The following is a 19,679-nucleotide window of genomic DNA, read 5'->3' as shown; positions in this document are numbered from 1 at the left end:
GATTTCCGTTGATGAGATTAACGGTGATAAAGAGAATAATACCGAACTAAATATAGTGTGCAACACTTGAAATATTTAAAAGTTCAAGGTTCAACTAATTTTGTGTAATAACATAACACGAAGAAAAATCAGCTAGCCTAAATCAAATCTATCACATCAACACAAGAAAAAACTGATCAATCTTATGATTCATGCATGAGTTTCAAGGCTTTCGAAGCTACAGTAGGTTGGCTCGGCTAGTTGGTTCAAAGACAAATCTTGGAGACAAGCTTCAAGATGAGTGTGCTTTATGATAAGAATGTTGTATTTTGGTGAAATCCATAAATTTTAAAGAAGTGCATAATTGGTAATATTCAAAAGGTAACTTGAAAGAGCATTTCAATTACAGCTCAGAAACAAGAATGGAAGTAGAAGTTGACATTCATTCTGTCTAGTATTTCAACTATTCGTTATTTGTGTATATTATCAAAACATTTCAAATAATATCAACTTAGAAGCAAAACCCTTACACCCCAACCTTTCCTTTTAGCTTTAAAGCATAATTAAACAGAATCTTCTAGGTAATGACATAGAGAAACAATAGCATAAGCTAATAGCTAGTAAGCTAATAGCTAATAGCTTATGCTATTGTTTCTCTATGGTAATGTTCATCTAAATTTATAGGCAAGACAAATTGAAATCCAGACGAATTGAGAAACTCCCCTAGACGTCTAGAACTCTACATGATTCTACAAGTGCAAGCTTAGTAAGCTACATTCACTTACCAAAATCCAAATCAGACTTCAATCTCCAAAATCTCCAACTGCTTCCACAGAATAACTAACAAATTCAACCACTGTTCATTGAACAACAGTGTTGTTCAACAAACAACTATTGTTTGAACAACAAAATAAAGTTTTCAGGAACTATCCGAAACTTTGCACGATGAAATATAAGGACGCTACTAGTGGAATAGTTTTCAGAAAACTAAAGCCTTGTACATAAAGTATATCCGCTACAACTGGGGTGGAGACCTGTTACAGCAAATCACAAGCATGTACTGAACAGTGAGCAGTGGCGATTCTACAACCAGCAACCCAGCCACCCCCCACCCTTCCAACAATACACGGGTCAATGTCCTGCAGCCGTCTCAGCCAATAGGAATCGCTCACTCATTACCCCTCACGTCATGATGAAGGAATTTGTGTTTCACAACTTCAAAAGAGTCAACAATGTCAAGGATAATCTGAGATTATCAAATGTACTATCTGAATAACAGACTTCCTCATATTTCCTATTGAAATACACTAGATTACCATAAAATTAGGATCGATATAATTATTAATTATTCTAATCAGTATCTCTTAGTGATATTAGAATCTACAACAGTTTACTCCATTGAATGACAGTGTATGCAATATGTAATATACAAATCATAATGATATATATTTTACTGGATAGCATTCTATCAAATCAAAAACGAGTACATATCTGATAGAAGGAATCGGTAATGGAGTGGATTTCAGAGTCAAGATTGTTAGTAATTGAAGAAGTAGTTTAGTAAGTAGATATCTAATAGAAGGAATAGGTGAAGAAGTAAATAAATTATTGTATGTTCAATCCCCCTAAAACTTCACCTATGGATTAGGAGGATTATGATGGGAAGATGGATTTATTTTGTGCGTATGGTTTTTGGAAACAATCCATTTCCAAAGTTTCTTGATTTCAATGTTATAAATTCAGTAATATAACTAATATTCTTGTTGATCATGTTTCGTCTGTCTTCTGTTTCTGTATTTGGAAGCTTTACATTTAAATTTAAGGGGAAGGTCAGAAGCAAACAAAAATCAAAATTTAATTCAGTTTTGTAAAATTGGTGAGAAGAGCATTTCTTTCCAATGTGATTTATATTGAAGTTATTAGTTATTGCATAATACAATACTATGCAGTAGATAATAATCGTGAAATGAAATGAGAAATAATGTGTAATAATATATTACAATAATGTAGAATGTGTAAATATTTCTACTTAGTAAAATTATGAGAGGGTTTGAGAGGTTATGAGAGGAAATAACTGTAATTAAATGTAATAGCAAAAATACTGAATAGCATGAAATACAGGATTGTGGTGCCTGAATTACTGTTTGGAATACGACAACGAGAATAACAAAAAACATCAACTTCCTTCAAACTCTTATTGCTGGTAGAGCGGCACCCTCACGTTTAGTTCTACCGCGCTGTAATATGGCCAATGTCATAAAACAATATACTATCATAATGATAAACCACTTTGACCAATATTGTTTATATCGCAAAGTTATATCCATTTGATGAAAACTGTGATTCCGAAAATTCTAAACTACATAGAAAGTAGTTGTGAAGAGATTTGAAGGCCTAAACAAAACAGCCCCGTTTTCAATAGATTCCGAACAACAACGATATTGGAGTTATATTGATTGATTCCATTGATATTATTATTAATAATCAATGAATTTCATTCATATTTATTTTTGCCGGCAATCCATCCAAGTTTGGTTTTGAAAGTTCGTGACTATCAATCGCGTTTACCGTGTGGCCAGTACAAGGCACTACTGTATTCCATATTATGCTGAATAAAGCACACCATTAACAATATTTACTATCCGACTAGTAGTCCAACTTGTCGGACTACTGGTAGGATCGTTTCACCACTCACGCTCCGACTAGTTCTTCAACAATGGAAAACAAAGGCTAGTCGGATGTCGTGTTGGACCTCTAGTTGATTGAATTGAATCTTATTGTTTCACAAATCAAACTCGTCCAACACAGATCCAACTCGTCTGACTAGATTCCCAACATTCAACAACCCCATTTACGGTCCGACGTCGGATCCAACATTGAATGTAGGACCACACATTGGATAACACATCGGAAGTGAATGACCTGCTTTAACGAGAAAAGTTTTGTTAAAAAATGTTCATTTCCAGATGTCAATTTAATATTATACTGGGTTGGATAACTTCAAATTTACCAAAATGAAAATTGTTGAACTTCAACAATGGGTACGGAACACACTTTTCTCAATTGAATATTTATTTATAAAATCACTTCACTTATATGGGCTACTTTTGTTCAAATCAATAAAAACAATATGAAAACTTTTAGTACCCTTTAAAATTTAAAATATTATAAAGTTTTTAATAAAGGGTACTACAAGTTTATATTTTTTTTATTATTATTTATTAATTTTATTTATCTAGCGTAAGGCAGATACACAAACATAACACATATAAAGCTCATGAGTCACAATGTCACAAATGCCTACATTATACACTATATATTTCCAAATTCTTTGAGATGTTGCGTAGTTTTTGGTCAGGAGAACATAAGTTTGTCTTATCCAATTGAATAAATCTGAATTATTTGCAAAGAAAATTGCAAAATACTAATGTCTCGAACATCGATGAACCAAAAATAAAGATGTTTTAAAAAGAAATATATTTCAGACGCCATTGATTTTTTAATTAGTGCTGTTCTAATTCTACAACGGAAGAAGGCAAGACAACAATAAAATAGTTAAAGCTTATCACAACCGAAGCCGAAGGCAATGACTAATGATTCAATAGTGCAGCAGACATCATTGTACTTTCAGAAAGGAAACTGATGTAAATATTTCTTCTTTCGCAAATACGCTAAGCTAACATTTTTATTTCTGGAGAATTATCTTGAATTAATTTAGTTGCCAAGTACGAGTTCCCTGAATCAATGAACCTTCAAATTTTATACGTTGAATATTTTCAAGTTCGATTATGAATGTTGTGTGATTATAAATGGCAGCAACGAGTTTATGGAAAGAGTCTACAAAAATCTTTCACTTATTTGAGTACTTCGCTTACAGCATTTAATTGGGATTTTCGTTTAATGATAATTACTTCGCTTTCATTAAGAATGTTCCAGGAATTCACATTCAATTAGTATTCAAAATTATTTTGAAAACTATACTAGAGAGCAATGTTTCCTGTCAACTAATACTGATTCATTATCGATCAAACTGTGGAACGGAGGGATAATGCTTTCCTCTGGAAACCTGGACGATAACATTAGGACGTATAGTCCATACAGGGACGGTGACGTCATAAACTCAGATCTTGTTTTCCAGGTAGAGTATTTTTGAGAATTTTGACTCGCATGGGTTCTAAGAACTAGTGGCATGCGATTTGGCACGTAGGCTTCATTCTGCCTACGATCTTTTCCAGGTCAAATTTCTTAGTGAAGAGAGACTGAAGTTTCTACAATAAGTTGTTACTTGATTGATCAACAATAATATACTCATTTTCATGAAACATTATTCCATCTTTTTGTTATTTGTAGGAATTCATCCAAGTTTTGTTATCTTCCAATCCTACTTTTCTTAGTAGTTCTACATTATAAATCTCAAATCGTTTATTGTAATTCATGCGAATTCAAGTCTCCGATTGCTGTTTTGTCATGTGCCTCTTTTCATTTACATCTAAAATTTGATCATCTGTCAGTGACAATTCCATATTTTGAGTAGGACTCTGTTCTTCCTCTCTTTTACTCTTCCCTAATTGTTCATCTTTTGAATTGTCACCTTTGATGACAGATTGCATGCCTATTTTTCCTGAATCATCAATAGGTTTATCATTCTCTTCTAGAGCAACGTTTCTTCTAATAGATGTACCTGAACTTTGAACTGGTTGCTTATTATCTCACCAATCATTTCTGCATAGTTTGTAAATCTGCTCTTATCATTAGAACGAGCAAAGCTAATTTCCAGAAGTCATCTCTGGGCTTCCTGCTATATTTGACAGCCAAACTAATTTGAAAAGTAATGAATATATATGGAAGATTCTATTGGTTTCAGTCAGCATTCGCACAGCTCTACCCGATCTAATGATAAGAGCAGATTTACAAATTATGCAGAAATGTTTGGTGAGTTGAAAGATAATAAGCAACCAGTTAAAGTTCATATACATCTATTAGCAGAGACGTTGCTCTAGAAGAGAATGATAAACCTATTGATGATTCAGGAAAAATAGGCATGCAATCTGTCACCACAGGTGACAAATCAAAAGATGAACAATCAGGGAAGAGTAAAAGAGAGGCAGAACAGAGCCCTACTCAAAATATTGAATTGTCACTGAAAAATGATCAAAGTTTGGATCAAATGAAAAGGCACATGACAAAACAGCAATTGGAGAGATGAATTTGCATAAATTACAATCAACGATTTGACATTTATAATGTAGAACTACTTAGAAAAGTGGGATTGGAAGATAACAAAACATGGATGAATTCCTACAAATAACAAAAAGATGGAATAATGTTTCATGAAAATGAGTATATTATTGTTGATCAATCAAGTAACAACTTATTGTAGAAACTTCAGTCTCTCTTCACTAAGAAATTTGACCTGGAAAATAGCCTACGTGCCAAATCGCAAACATGGATGAATTCCTACAAATAACAAAAATATTGAATGATTTTTTCATAAAGATTCAAATGATGGGAATATTTTTATTGAAGTGGGATATACTCAATTTTCATTTGAATATCCAAGTAAATATTTATTCAATTTTACTCCTCTCTCTCTCTCTCTCTCTCTCTCTCTCTCTCTCTCTCTCTACCATCTTCTGGTTCGTTTCCTCCTCAGACTCTTTATCACAACCTTTATCTTCAGCTTCTTGTTTCATTTCAATTCTCTCCTTTTTCAACTTCTTTCGTTTTCTTCTTTCTACTGTGTTTTGATCAGGAGAACGTTCGCATTTTCCTCCTCTTCTTCTTCTCTTCTCATACACTCTTTTCTTCTTCCTCCACTATTCGTGATCCTACTTCTTCTCATGCCTCTTATGTCAAAATATATTTTTTCATGTCTACGTATACTATTTTCCCTTCTGCTTTATTCCCCCCCCCCTACCACACCTCCTTATAATTCTTGAAACTGAATGAAAAAAATCTTTATTTGGCGGAGTTGGGACTTTCAAGTCCTCTCTATAACTCAATCTCCAAACTTCGTCTCCTTTTCAATCCAATTCTGTTCCATCTTATATTTTCCCTTCTTCTTTCTTCTTCGCCTCTCCCTCTCCTCCTCATACTTCTCCACCTTCTCAATCTAATCCTTTTCCATCTCATTCCCCTCTTCTATTCACCTTTTTTTTCTTCTCCACCTCTTCCCCCCTTCCTCAAACTTCTTCTCAATCCATCTCAATTCAATCACTCCTCTCCCCTCTTACGCCCCTCTTCTTGCTTCAACTTTTCCTCTTTCTCTTAATTTATTCTCCTCCATCTTCTTTTCATTCATATCTCCTGCAGTTATTTTCCTTTCATCCTTCCTTCCTATTCCTCAACTTTGTTCTCTTTTTCAAACCCAATTTACCTCACTTCTCTTTACCCTCATTTTTCTTCTCATATTTATCCTTGCTACTTTGTCTACAGCAAGTATTCCTTTCCTTTCAACTAATGCATTCCCCCCCACCTTTTCATCCTAATCCTCAAGGTTCTTCTAATCATCGTTCTCCTTCCCCAGCTTCTGATTCTACTCTACTCTTTCTCTCACTTTTCCCTTTTCTTCTCCTTCTCTTCCTGCTTCTTGTCACCGTTTCCCATTTTCCTTCTCATCATTTTATTGTATTTTACTTTTTTCCGCTTCTACTGAAGTTCCTCCTGCTTCCATCCACTCCCTCATTCCCTTCATTTTTCCACTTCAAATGATAGTTTTCTTCTCCTGCTCCAAGTCTGCTGTTCCTCTTCGTTTTTAATATTCACCTTTCCCATTTTCTTGATATTCTTCTTTTTCCAAGTTACATGTTTCAACGTCATTTTCTGTATCTATTCTGATACATCTCTTCACCATCATCATCCTTTTTATTTTTCTACATCTTCTTCTTCCTATAGTGAGGTCCACTTTATAATGGCAGTGGATAAAGATAGGAGAATAGCGATGCCGATTCTCTGCATCAATTAATTATATTTCTACACTGTCAAAAACATAATTGGCATCGTTGTGAACCTAGAAAAGGATAGAACCACCGGCTTTGTCGAATGATAGACAAGTATAGCAAAACCAAAGTTGATCAAATACTGTCATTATAACGTGGACCTCACTATAATCCTCTTCATCTTCTTCCTCTTCATCTTCTTCTTTTTTATTCTTTTTTGTCCTCCTATTCCTCTTCTTCTTCCTTATTCTTCCTCTTCTTCTTCTTTTTTATTCTTCTTCTTCCTCCTCTTCATCTTCTTTACTCTTCTTGTTCTTCTTCCTTATTTTTCTTCTTCTTCTTCTTCTTCCTCTTCCTTATTCTTCTTCTTCTTCTTCTTTATTCTTCTTGTACTATATTCTTCTTCTTCTTCTTCTTCCTCTTCTTTTTCTTCTTCTTCTATTATTTTTCTTCTTCTTCATCATCTTATCTCCTTCTTCTTTCGTCAACACATAGCCTAATTTTTCAGATGGGATCATTGTGTTTGAATTTCATCTACTTTTTGTATAAATCGAATAGAAATGCATCCGAGGGAAAACTTTCTTGAAGTGAAAAGAAGAAACTTGAACCTCAGGGCCGACTGTTGCCTTCCAGTCTATGCATAGTTCCCCCCAAAACACAGCGAGCTGGGCTAACTGGCTAACTGACTACCGTTACGTTTCTCTGCCATTGTTCAGACATACGATAACGCCATAGTGAGATTCTCTTCCAACTGTCAGGATTGGTTGAATGGGAAGCGTTGATTCTATATTCAAAGAATACTGACAGTTCTTAGTGAATCCTGATGTAGTCAAAATTAGCCAAACTCCTACTATGATAGGCTCTAGGTACTATTATAGGTTCTACAGTACGTAGTATAGCAGGCCTAGTGCCGAATATTTCAATAATGATAATCAAAATCGTTTATTGTCATTACAAAATAGATTCTGTATAAAAAAAGTCATATATAATAATAATAATATTACGCGTTAATTGAATAAGATGTTGAAAATAAAAAGTGTGTTCTTCCTTTCCAAGAAGATTGGAAATTAATGTTCACTGAATGTATAATGAGAATGAGGTCCAAGTTATAGTGAAAATGAAAATGAAAAAATTCTTTATTAGGCGGATTTAGAACTTTCAAGTCCTCTCTACCACTCAACCTCATAATGGCAATGGAGAAAGATAGGAGAACAGCGTTGCCGATCCTCTGTCTTGTCAATGCCTTCTATGGACAGTAGCTGATACAGGTTTATTTATGTAATATTAACAATTCATCCTCTGTAAAATGATCAATCATGTTTGATTCCTGTATGCACTTGGAACAAAAATGATTAAGAAATTATGAAGTATGGTCTACATATTTTTTTTCATATTTTTCAAAGAAAAAATGGGGTGTTAAACACCCCAGTGTATCTACTGTGTTAGCATAAAGTAAGTGTGTCTCTGTAGGGTTAAGCAAGAAATTATATTTTTCAATAATTTCATAATTAAGTTGAAATATATTGTTAATTAATTATCAATTCTACATTGTTAAAAGACGATCGGCAACAGAGCAAAAACGAGAAAGAGATAGCGCTATCCGCTTTGTTGAAAGATAGACAAGGATAGCAATACAATTGTTAATCGAACACTGCCAATATAACGTGGACCTCACTATAGAAACGCTGCTTCTAGGCATTTGTGAATTTCAAGCCAATTGGAATTCACAAATTCAATCAGTGTGATATTTTGAAAATGTTCTTCTCACTTATTTTCTCTCTAGCACTTATGTACTTCTAAATAAATGGCTTTCAATACTTTTTTCTAAAAAATTTCAATACCGTACTAGTTCATATAGAAAATTCTAAAATGGAAAATAGTCTAATATTCTCAAAGTAACAATCAATTCCATTGATTATTGTAGCACTTTCTAGAATTAAGATTTAAATCGCCAACATATTTGATTTATCACTTCTCATAATTTCATTTTCCACGATTCGATTCTTATTAGGTATTCATATGAATAACTAGCAGGTGAGCCGTGGTCCGCATGGTCTGATTAAAAACTTGGAAAACTGAAAAGTTCACCTACTCCGACCATACTAACTTGACTTAATAACAATCCTCAGTGAATTAAGAATCAATATGCAAAATTTCAAGTTAATCAGCCCAGTAGTTCAGACCTGATGATGCGTCACTCGTAAATTTACTATCCCGTACGTGTATAAGCATATTCTTTCCTTAATTTATTATATTATAGATAAGAAAAGGATACTATTGAATTATTTTTCAACTAAAAAATCAAGTGAACGTAATGAAATAAGTTAATAGAAAATACTTTTCATTTATCAGGATTCTTATTAGGTGATATTCATATGAATAATGCAAATTGATAATATATATCGATCTAGATGAATCGAAGTGATCAGACCCATTCGAAATCATCCCTTATACACAACTATAAACATACAATACAATTTATTCGCCATCAAAATTATATATAAATTAATAAAATAAATATATTTTATTGCAATATGGCACTACCGGCAAGGAACAACTTGTGCGGCGGTAGTCAGTTCGAACAACTACGATAAATATATCAAAAGAAAAATAGAGCTTATTATAAACAACTAGAAATATTAGATCAACAGTGATATATAAATGTGAACAATATTGTTGAAGCATAAATATTTAGTTATAGAGTGTATGAGATTGGTATTAAATTCAGTTCAAATATGATATAACAAAACATAAGAAATATTCAGCAGCCATGTACCTCAGGCCAAAAAGAATCAGTTCTCGCCGTTGAAGAATGAAAGCAAATACAATAGTATAAATGTAAACCTCCACTACTGTCAAAGTTCTGCTAATAATTATTGAGATAAACTAACTTTCTTGTGTTAGAAGCAGAAAGTAGGACAGACACCACTTCTAAACTCTCAGCAAGAACGTGACAGAACTAGTTCCATTGAAGAGACGAGGGTGTCATATAATGCGAATTAGGTGTACAGCGTTCTGTAGAGGTTTATGCTTGCTTTATCTACCTGCACCCAAACCAAGCAGAGCTACCATACAATACACAACAAGAATAGACTCCAAGGTCATCCACCAACCAAACAGATGGAAAATCCAGGCTTCGAAGAATAGTCCAGGCGCTGGCTTACATTGAGCATACATGAGAGAGGCAGAGAATTTGACTTCGGATTACTGTTAGGGGGTCTTTAGTGTATATGAAACTCGATGTCGTCACGTCCCAGGGTGGTCGACAGCTTGGGGGGGAGGGGGGTAAGTTGTAAAAAACGCGCGTTTATAAAATCGCCTGTCCTGCAGTTACTATTCATAGTACAGCTTTTAATTTTTTCTCAATATTATGTACACATAACTGGCTTTCAATGTGGTCCTATACTTTTTTGCGATAAACCGCATAGTTTTTCCGTAAAAAAATAAAATATCTCGAAAAATGTATTTTTTTATTATGGACTTTTTGTTATTTCTTGAATATTCAAGTAATTAGCCGACTTAGAGGAAAAGGCTCCCAATAAACGTGGTAGGCCGTTTCTTGCTGAATCCAATGATATATATAGTTTGGGGGTTAGGATCATAGATGCGGCGGTGGGAGGGGGATAAGTAGCATTAAGGTGTGAGAGCAAGCAATCAATTCAATGAAACAACTACAAGGACTCATGAACGGTTCAAATATGAGAGATTGTCAAAGTATATTTGAAAGAAGTCAGGAGCTATTTGTAGAGTTTTTTTAGAATCAAAATCAATGACTACTTGAAATATTTATGACTGATTATTGTAACATAGTTTAAATTATCTTAAATTGTATTCATGCTCATAAGGATGGACTCTGGTATTGCACATAGAAACTGTTCGAGAAAAGATCCCATAATTTTTTCATCCAATCACACAAACTATGTTATAAAGTCTGTGTTATATCTAGAAAATATAAAAAATACCCATAGAAGTGAAAAATAATTTCCAATAAGGAAACATTAACTCTATACAGTCAATACATTGACTCTCTGTCAAATGAAACCTTGAAAATTTAATAAATGTGACAACCGATCATGCTTTAGAGCAAACCCTCATTAGATCATCCAAAACTGAGTGATTGGAATAGCTAGTTCTTCAAAGGCTTTCCTAAAATGGCTGCTACTACATAAATAAATCTTCCATCAAAGATATTCTGTTCAAGTATGTTGACATCATTATGGATATCACTGGAGACTGTGAAGAAAGTCATCTAATGAAGTAAAACAAGAATAATGAGAGATGAGAATGATTTCCAGAAGCATAATCTTCTCAAGAGAACATAACATTTTTCTTCAAGACTCTGATGGACAACAGAATCTGCATAATGTTATCAATGGTCTGGAAGCAAGTGAAGAAGTGTGTGATTCTCTTTTGAACGTATAGAAAGAAATAGTTATTCGGTCTCCAACGATTTTTATCTGAACATAGTTGTGGCAAATTGTAAAGGTGTATTCTCACCTATAAAAAGAAACAGAGTTCTTTCATTCTCCACGATGCAATCAAACAAAAATCCTAGTCTTAGCTAATTCTAGAACAAAAAGATCTGATCTCTGTATTTTTACTAGGTAGCTGTTTAAAGATAATTCAGCATTGAAGTTTTAGTGCAGCATGCATTTCTACAATAACCGCAATCTCTGTCAACATCTGATGAATATTTGAAAAAAAACTCTTAATCTCACTTGGCCTATGAAATTGTAAGTGAAACTAGTTGTGGATTTGACTAAATGCCTAAATATCGTTGACAAATTCGCATAATGATGACATGGCTCTCCTGAATTCAACTCCTACTTCACTTTTCAAAACTTCAATACGCTGCAAGATTATGGAAACTTTGTGATGAGAAGAGTTATGAAAATTCTCAATAAAGATGGAGTGATACAGGTGGACATAGCTTTTCATGTCTATGGTCTAAAATCAAACAAAGGTAGTGAACATATTAGAAGCAGCAGAGTAAAAGAATCACTCCAATAATATGTTCTCCAAACCATCGAGACTTGATTTCTAAATCTGTGGCAGAGATTTATCAATGTGACATGCAAGAATCTATAAAGGAATTATCCATACGTTAGCTACGTGCAGGAATACATACATTCATTCATTCATTTGTGGATAAAATTACAAATCATCTAAATATGTTTGGGAAAGAATAGCAGGCATGGCCCAAAACTATTCGAATCCCAAATTTTGATACTGAATAACTTGTTACCATTTCAAAACAGTCTGAACAAGAATACCATAAATGATGAATCAATTAAAAGTTAGTGAAATATTATTATAATAATACTGTTAGAAATAATATGAATGAATATTTAAATTTTCATTTCATTTTGATTTGACACATATCTATTATTATATTGGATATAATTTCTCAAAAGTCCACGACAAACTGAAGATTCACGAAAGATTAACATTTTCATACTAAACATAATCATTATGATAATAAATGAATGATGAATTCCATTTCCACCATGAAGAACTAACAAAATTCCACAAATATTTCTTGGTAACTAACTGACCACTATATCAAGTAAGCGTGGCCAGTGTGCAATTAATAATATAATTTAGCCTGTAGCGCATCACAATAAATTAATTTGAAATAAAAACAATAGAACATAAACATATATAAATATTAACTTTATTCTATCCTAATATATTTCTTGAAACCCAAGTTTCGTTTATTTCAAACAGTCATTTCTTAGTTTCCTTGCAGAATGAGATGAAGTTTGTAATTTTTACCATAGTTAGTATATTATGATGAGAATTATCAATTATTAAGGCTTGAGAGTTGAAAAATCGTGTTCAGCGACCGATAATACATAAGATAGCGTTCCTGAAATACATAATTTGAATGCATAGACTAGTAGGAGCGATGCGATAGACAGGCCACTACGCGCATTAATCATGGGGGAGGACCGCGCCGCAGCGTAACAGTGCTACTTATCCCCCTCCCACCGCCGCATCTATGATCGTAACCTTCAAACTATATATATCATTGGATTCAGCAAGAAACGGCCTACCACGTTTATTGGGAGCCTTTTCCTCTAAGTCGGCTAATTACTTGAATATTCGAGAAATAACAAAAAGTCCATAATAAAAAAATACATTTTTCGAGATATTTTATTTTTTTACGGAAAAACTATGCGGTTTATCGCAAAAAAGTATAGGACCACATTGAAAGCCAGTTATGTGTACATAATATTGAGAAAAAATTAAAAGCTGTACTATGAATAGTAACTGCAGGACAGGCGATTTTATAAACGCGCGTTTTTTACAACTTACCCCCCTCCCCCCCAAGCTGTCGACCACCCTGGGACGTGACGACATCGAGTTTCATATACACTAAAGACCCCCTAACAGTAATCCGAAGTCAAATTCTCTGCCTCTCTCATGTATGCTCAATGTAAGCCAGCGCCTGGACTAGAAGGCTCTCACTCCACTGGAGCAATATAGAACTTCAATTCCATATGAGTGATCACCGATCATATGAGTTGACACGACAAAATGATCCACTTTCAATACTCTACCACAGTTGTTAGCAATCCTTTCACACGCTGTCTATTCGATGGTTTGCCACTATTTTCCAACTGCAACTCAAACCTATTTTTGTCCTTTAGGCATTTCTTCAGTATATCATTTGCAAACATAGTTTTCACATGGATAAAGTAAGAAGCTGAAAACGTTAGCTTCTAATTATTAGAGAGCAATTATACATAACAACAAATTGCAGGATTCAGTATGGAACACGGCAATTATAATCTCCCATAATTCAGACAGACTTAATAGTCTTCAGAAAAAAGTTTTAAAAATATAGCACAAAAGTTATAATTTGTTAGCATTGTATAGGTAGGAAATGAGTAAGATATTGGAAGAGTATTCCATCTATATTTAGTTTTTGTTTACATTGATGAATGGAAGAAGCTTCTTCTGAAATAACCTTATTGAACAAAAGTAGAAACTTCCTGCCAGTTAATACACAGAGTTGATTGAGTAATTGACTGATAAGATATGAAGCATGATTGAACTTGGTGTAAGCAAACCTGAATTCTTCCCGTGATGACTCACTAGGTTAGCATGGTGATGAAATACTAATCATTCGGCAACGTAAATTATTATTGGTTGGTATATAAATAAAATACCAAACAAGAGTGGACAGAAGTATAATAAGTGAATTATTGTTATTGACAGGCTTACCGTGGTATATTTGCACGAAAGTTATAATGAACAGAATACCCTGAATAAGATAACTGGTTAGATAAGGATTACTTCCTTAATTCTTCCATTCTGAAGTTTAAAATACATTAAACTAGATGTCACAGTTGAAAATAATGATGTAACTTTCTAGATATGGCAATGATAGCCAATCAGAGGGTTGACAAACGTCAAAAATTATAATTTTTACTACTGAATGATAATCTGAAAATCAATAAACATGAATTTTCTGTTTGAAGTGAAGATCTTTTAAAGATCCTATGAACTGTAGGGATGATTGGATTATACTCAGACGAGTGATAGTAAGTACTTTGATTAATATCAGAGAAATATGACATGAGAAAAAACTAACGACTCAATTTGTTTCAAAAGAAATACGGTATGTAAATTGAGAAACGATATTATGATTCAAGTTGAATGACATTTCATTAATATGATGTAGAGGGTGTATCCTCTTCGTAGGAAAGGGAGATGTGTATTTGATTTTGCAAATTGCAACGATCAAAAACAAAATATGACAAATGAGAGCCAATGAGTCATTTGATGACAAATTTATCAAGTCTTGAATCATTTCGACAATGGAAAAACTGGTTTGATCGCCGATATTCAACATGCATTCTCACCAAAGAGTATAGAATGTTATTCTATCCTCACTGATTCTCACGAGTGATTGAAGTTAGGAAAGAAAGACTTTCGCAAAATTTTACCTCTCCATTATAACGTTTTTAGTGAGTTTATACGTTGTTGGTCATTAGAGTATACGTAGTTGAGGAAAAATGAATTTCATAAAACTGAATATCAAATTAAAATCATAGAAATTCATTCAAATCAAATATTAATTACATTCATGTCATCAAAATGGAACAATGTCAGTGTCAAAGTCCATGATACAGATTCATGAGAAATAAACGTGCACTTCAAACAGAAGGAACAAAGTGGAAACATGACCCAAAGTAAAATATTGAAAATAAAGGAAAATTCAAATGAAATTTTTGAAAATCCGTCTGATGTTCCCTGTATTCAAGTTTCCAACTTATTTTCAAGTCTGAAAATTTTATGTTATATTCATTCAACAAATTTTCATCAGCTCCTTTTGAAAATTGATACGTTACTCACAAATGAAGCTATAAATGATTCACACAATAAACAGTTTTTTTGTGGCGTATGAGGTATGACGAAACAATGGCGGATCCTTAACCTTGAAAACAGGGTTGCCAATTCATAAACTGGGAGAAGAAATATACCGTACCGAGTTTACTTCAACACCAGTTCAATTTATTCGCAGAAACGTTGGCTACTGCGTGTCAAGCTGCCAACAAAATTCAAGATTGTTGTGGAATGTGGTTCAATTGCTTTCAACAGAGTTTAGGTGAATAAGTAGTATTGAATATCGTACTCATACTTCTGATAAACTGTAGATTAGTAGCACTCAAGTAAAGTATTCATCACATCTAAGCGATGAAGGTTAGAGATTCTCATTGTTCTCTTTAGGGGAAATATAGAACTAAGAAAGGATTTCATTCATTTCGTTATTCACATTCATCCTTACTGTACTGCATGTTAAATCTATAGAAAATTCAAGGGTGAAAATGTGAAAGGAGAATCACAGTTATTCCATGTGATTTTATATCACTTGGACCAAGGAGAATCCTTTTCCTGATGGAATAGGTCTATCCCATTACTAAACATCAATTTCTCTTTCAGGTTAATAGATGAAGGCATTCATTATCCCTCTTCAATTGAATAATATCCTTAAACTACCAATGACAAGCGATAAACTTTACTTCATTAATAATAATTTCTATACAAATTCAAGAGCATCATTCTTATGATATAGGTAGGTATTATTCTAATGATAGATTAGAATGAAACACATTCTAATGATAGATTAGAATGAATCACATTCTAATGAGAGATTAGAATGAAACAAGAGAACTATGTTCAAATGCTCAATTATTAATAACTGTGATTCTTTATTCTTTCTTTCATACAATAAGTACATGGTTTTCAAATTCTTGAAAACTTCAAATCCATCCCAAGAATATGAGCAGTCTAGTAGTAGAGGCACCCGCAGTTAAAAGTTGTGATCATAACTTCATAATCATAACCAGCCACATTTCAAATTCATGTTCAGAATGATCACAATAGAAGATGGAAGAGAATTCATTTCACCTGAGATAATTGCAGGAAAATCAAGCTCATGGTTCAATATACAGTTGTGATCACAACTTCATATAATTTCTAACTAGAATTGAAATCATACTGGAAGATGAAAGAGAATGTAACTCACCAGAGATAATTTAGGTATATCAAGCTCATGGTTGAAAACTGAATTCAGTCAATGGTTCGTGTTTGGGTTGCATGCAGTAATCGATATACTTCCAATTATGTTATTAACAGAACAATCATCAGATTCACCTCACCTGTCAGCATTCGTTGGAAAGCGTTGATGTTATAATAAGGAGTGCACACAGTTGAATCTCAAGTCTCAAATGAATCTCAAATCTCAATACACGTGAGAAATAATATGTAGAAGCTGATTGGGGATGTTCATGATTGATATGCTAGAGGGATGGAATACAACGTTTTAAAACTCATTCTCAACCCAGAATTCCATCCAATTTTCAAACTACTCAGTACTGTATTAAGAGATGTTGAATTAGCTAATAATATTCTAATGCTATCTAATAATTCCAGATGTACATGAAAGAGTTAACACAGTTAAGGTTCTACTCACACTATCTCTGGTGAACTCAAGTGTAGGACTATGGAGATGCATTGAAATGAATTCTACTTAATCACTCTTTTCAAGACAAACAATGATAACTTGTAGCCTACATAAATGCGTTAAATTTTCATTAAATGACAATTAAAATTTGAAAAGGTATAACAAAGAAAGAGAGAAACACAACAAAAGAATAACAGCTTAGGTATCCTTAGTTCCTCCGATAAAATTAATCTTTAGTAAAGTGGTTGGTTTTCTTTTCAGGTTACTAGTGATTGCTAATACTTTATTAACTGAAACGTGTTACTCCTAATTTCCAGAAACTGGACAAAATCGTTCATCAATTCAAAATATATTCATCAAAACATCAAGTTTTTCCACAACATCAACTAAACAAAAATTCAAAGAAATACAAAACCAATTCAATGAAAATAAATAAATTTCTGGTACAATAATGATGAAAGTATAGAGAAATACTGTTCAAAGCCAAATGTTTTCCTTACACCATCCCTACAACACAGACAATGTAGAAGTTCTTATACAATAATAGAACTTAATGGAATTAATCGATTTCTAATACAACAATAATTGTAGTATAGAGAGAAACTGTTCAAATCAAATTTTATCTTAGCGATATCACTACTTCACAGGAAGATATCCAATATCGATATAATGAGTTAAGTTTAGAACTCATAAATCGATTTATAGTAGAGCAATCAATAATAGAAGTTGAGAAACAGCAACTGTTAGAAGTCACCGCCATGCGCAACAAGGGTGAAAGAATCCGCATATTGATCTGAGGGCTTCCGGAGCCCAAACTTGATTTGGCCCCTCAGTACTCGAGGAATGCCTTCTTGGCTGATAGGCCCACACTTCAACAATTCACAAGTAGTTTAGCGTTCAGCGGATCATCAACAACGACCTGATACACCGAAAATATTCAAATAAGTCATTATAATAGTGTAAACTCCAGCTTGAAAAGTGTTTTAATACTATATTTTTTATATTCACCTTCCGAATTCTTCCTCAATGAGGAAGAAATTACAGATGATGGAAATTCTGAAGTGTTTGATGAAAAGTGCAGTAAAATCTAGCCTCAGAACTGTTTCAATACCATATTTTTATAGGCAATTTCCGGATTCGGAAAGTTACTATTGATGATAATTCTGAAGAGATTTATAATTAAGAGTACTGTAAACTGTAACCTTGGAGTGGAAAACTGTAACTTGGAATGAAGTGGTTAAATACCAGATTTTTTTCTTGTTCACCTTAAAATAAATTTTCCTCAATGAAGGGGATGTAACAGATGATGGCAATTCTGAAGAGATTTATAATAAAGAGTATTGTAAACTGTAGCCTGAAAAGTGGTTAAATACCAGATTGTTTTCTGTTCACCTCCATATAAATTTCTTCAATGAAGGAAAAGTCACAAATAATGATTACTAAGAAGAGGTTCATGGTGAAGAGTGCCGTAAGCTCTAGCCTTATAAGTGGTTTTACACCAGATTTTTACTTTCCTTGCCCTACCTACTACCATAGGTAAGGAAAGTAATGTTTTCCAAAAAAATTAAGGTATCCCAATTTCATGTTTATGTTCACCTTCAAAAAGATTTCCCTCAATCAAGTCACAGATGATGGTTATTCTGAAAAGGTTCATGCTGGAAAGAAGCTTGTAAGAATGTTCGATCTCATGAATGATCTCAGATTTTTCAACGATTAGTAATTTCCGTTTTGATAAGAACAAGTTACAGATATACGCGCCGCGAACATGAGCAATTCACTTTTAATTAGCTGCCTATATCAGTATTTTTACAGAAACGGTAAGATACAGATATGGAAAGCTTGGCATCAGCTGATTAAAAGTGAATTGCTCATGTACGCGGTCAGTCAATTTTTTTTTCAAATTTTCTAGAAAAGTCGTTGGATTACAATGAATTTTCGATTCTTATGAAAGCATGTAACCAGTATTGACGAGTAACTTCTAAGCAGTTCCAGTTGATAACAGTAACTAATAACATGTTATTTAGATAAGATAAAAGAATATTATTGTACTTACCATTCTTTGTAGCGATGGAGAATCAATGAAAACTTGGAAGACCTGCAAGAAATGAAATAGATTTTTAAGAGAATAAAATTTTGTAGATAAATTTATTATTCTAGCTATATCACAACTGAATCACGATAAGCATAGGATTGGGAAAGGAGAGATGAGTTGATAGAATAAGGAAGGTGCCAATCATTCATGAACATGAACTATAGTGAGGTCCACGTTATAATAGCAGTGGAGATTGAACTGCGTTGCCGATTCTCTGCATTGTCACTGCCTTCTATGGAGGATAGATAATACCTGTTTATCTAATTTAATATTAACTAATCATTCTAGTTGAGAATAATCAACTATTCGCAAAGAAAATATATTTTTTAATTGTTTGATAATGAATTTTCATATTCGATATTAAATATTTTGTTAATTCATCATCATCATCGTCATGGATTAGGCCTTTCAAGCCTGTTTCGGCGTCCATCTCTTCCTAGTCTACCAATACTTCTTCTGGCTATTGGCTTGTGGAGTAGGGCATTCAGTAGGAAACGGTCTTGTGGCATTTTAAGGACATGATCTGACCACTTATTTCTATATGTTTTTATCAAACTCAACACTGGTTGAACATCACATTCTCTTCTTATATTTTCATTCCGAATCCGATCCTCTCTTGTGGATCCTTTGACTTGTCTAAGGAATCGCATCTCTGCTGACTGCATTCTTGATTCAAGCTTCCTTGTCAGCACCC

General features: G+C 33.4%; 1 protein-coding gene across 6 annotated transcripts in view; it reads right to left on the bottom strand.

The window, feature by feature from the left end:
- Positions 1–19,679, bottom strand: part of LOC111064391 — a 125,194-nt gene that overhangs the window by 55,686 nt on the left and 49,829 nt on the right. For all 6 annotated transcript variants that reach the window (XM_039423288.1, XM_039423282.1, XM_039423285.1 and 3 more), the window contains exon 3: positions 18,947–18,988. The gene's annotated coding sequence lies outside the window, so the exon portion shown is untranslated. The remainder of the gene's footprint in view (positions 1–18,946; positions 18,989–19,679) is intronic.

The sequence above is a fragment of the Nilaparvata lugens genome, chromosome 3, assembly GCF_014356525.2.
Source record: "Nilaparvata lugens isolate BPH chromosome 3, ASM1435652v1, whole genome shotgun sequence".
Lineage (NCBI taxonomy): Eukaryota > Metazoa > Arthropoda > Insecta > Hemiptera > Delphacidae > Nilaparvata > Nilaparvata lugens.
Note: the sequence above shows the minus strand (reverse complement) of the source record. Positions and strands in the feature narration are given on the sequence as shown.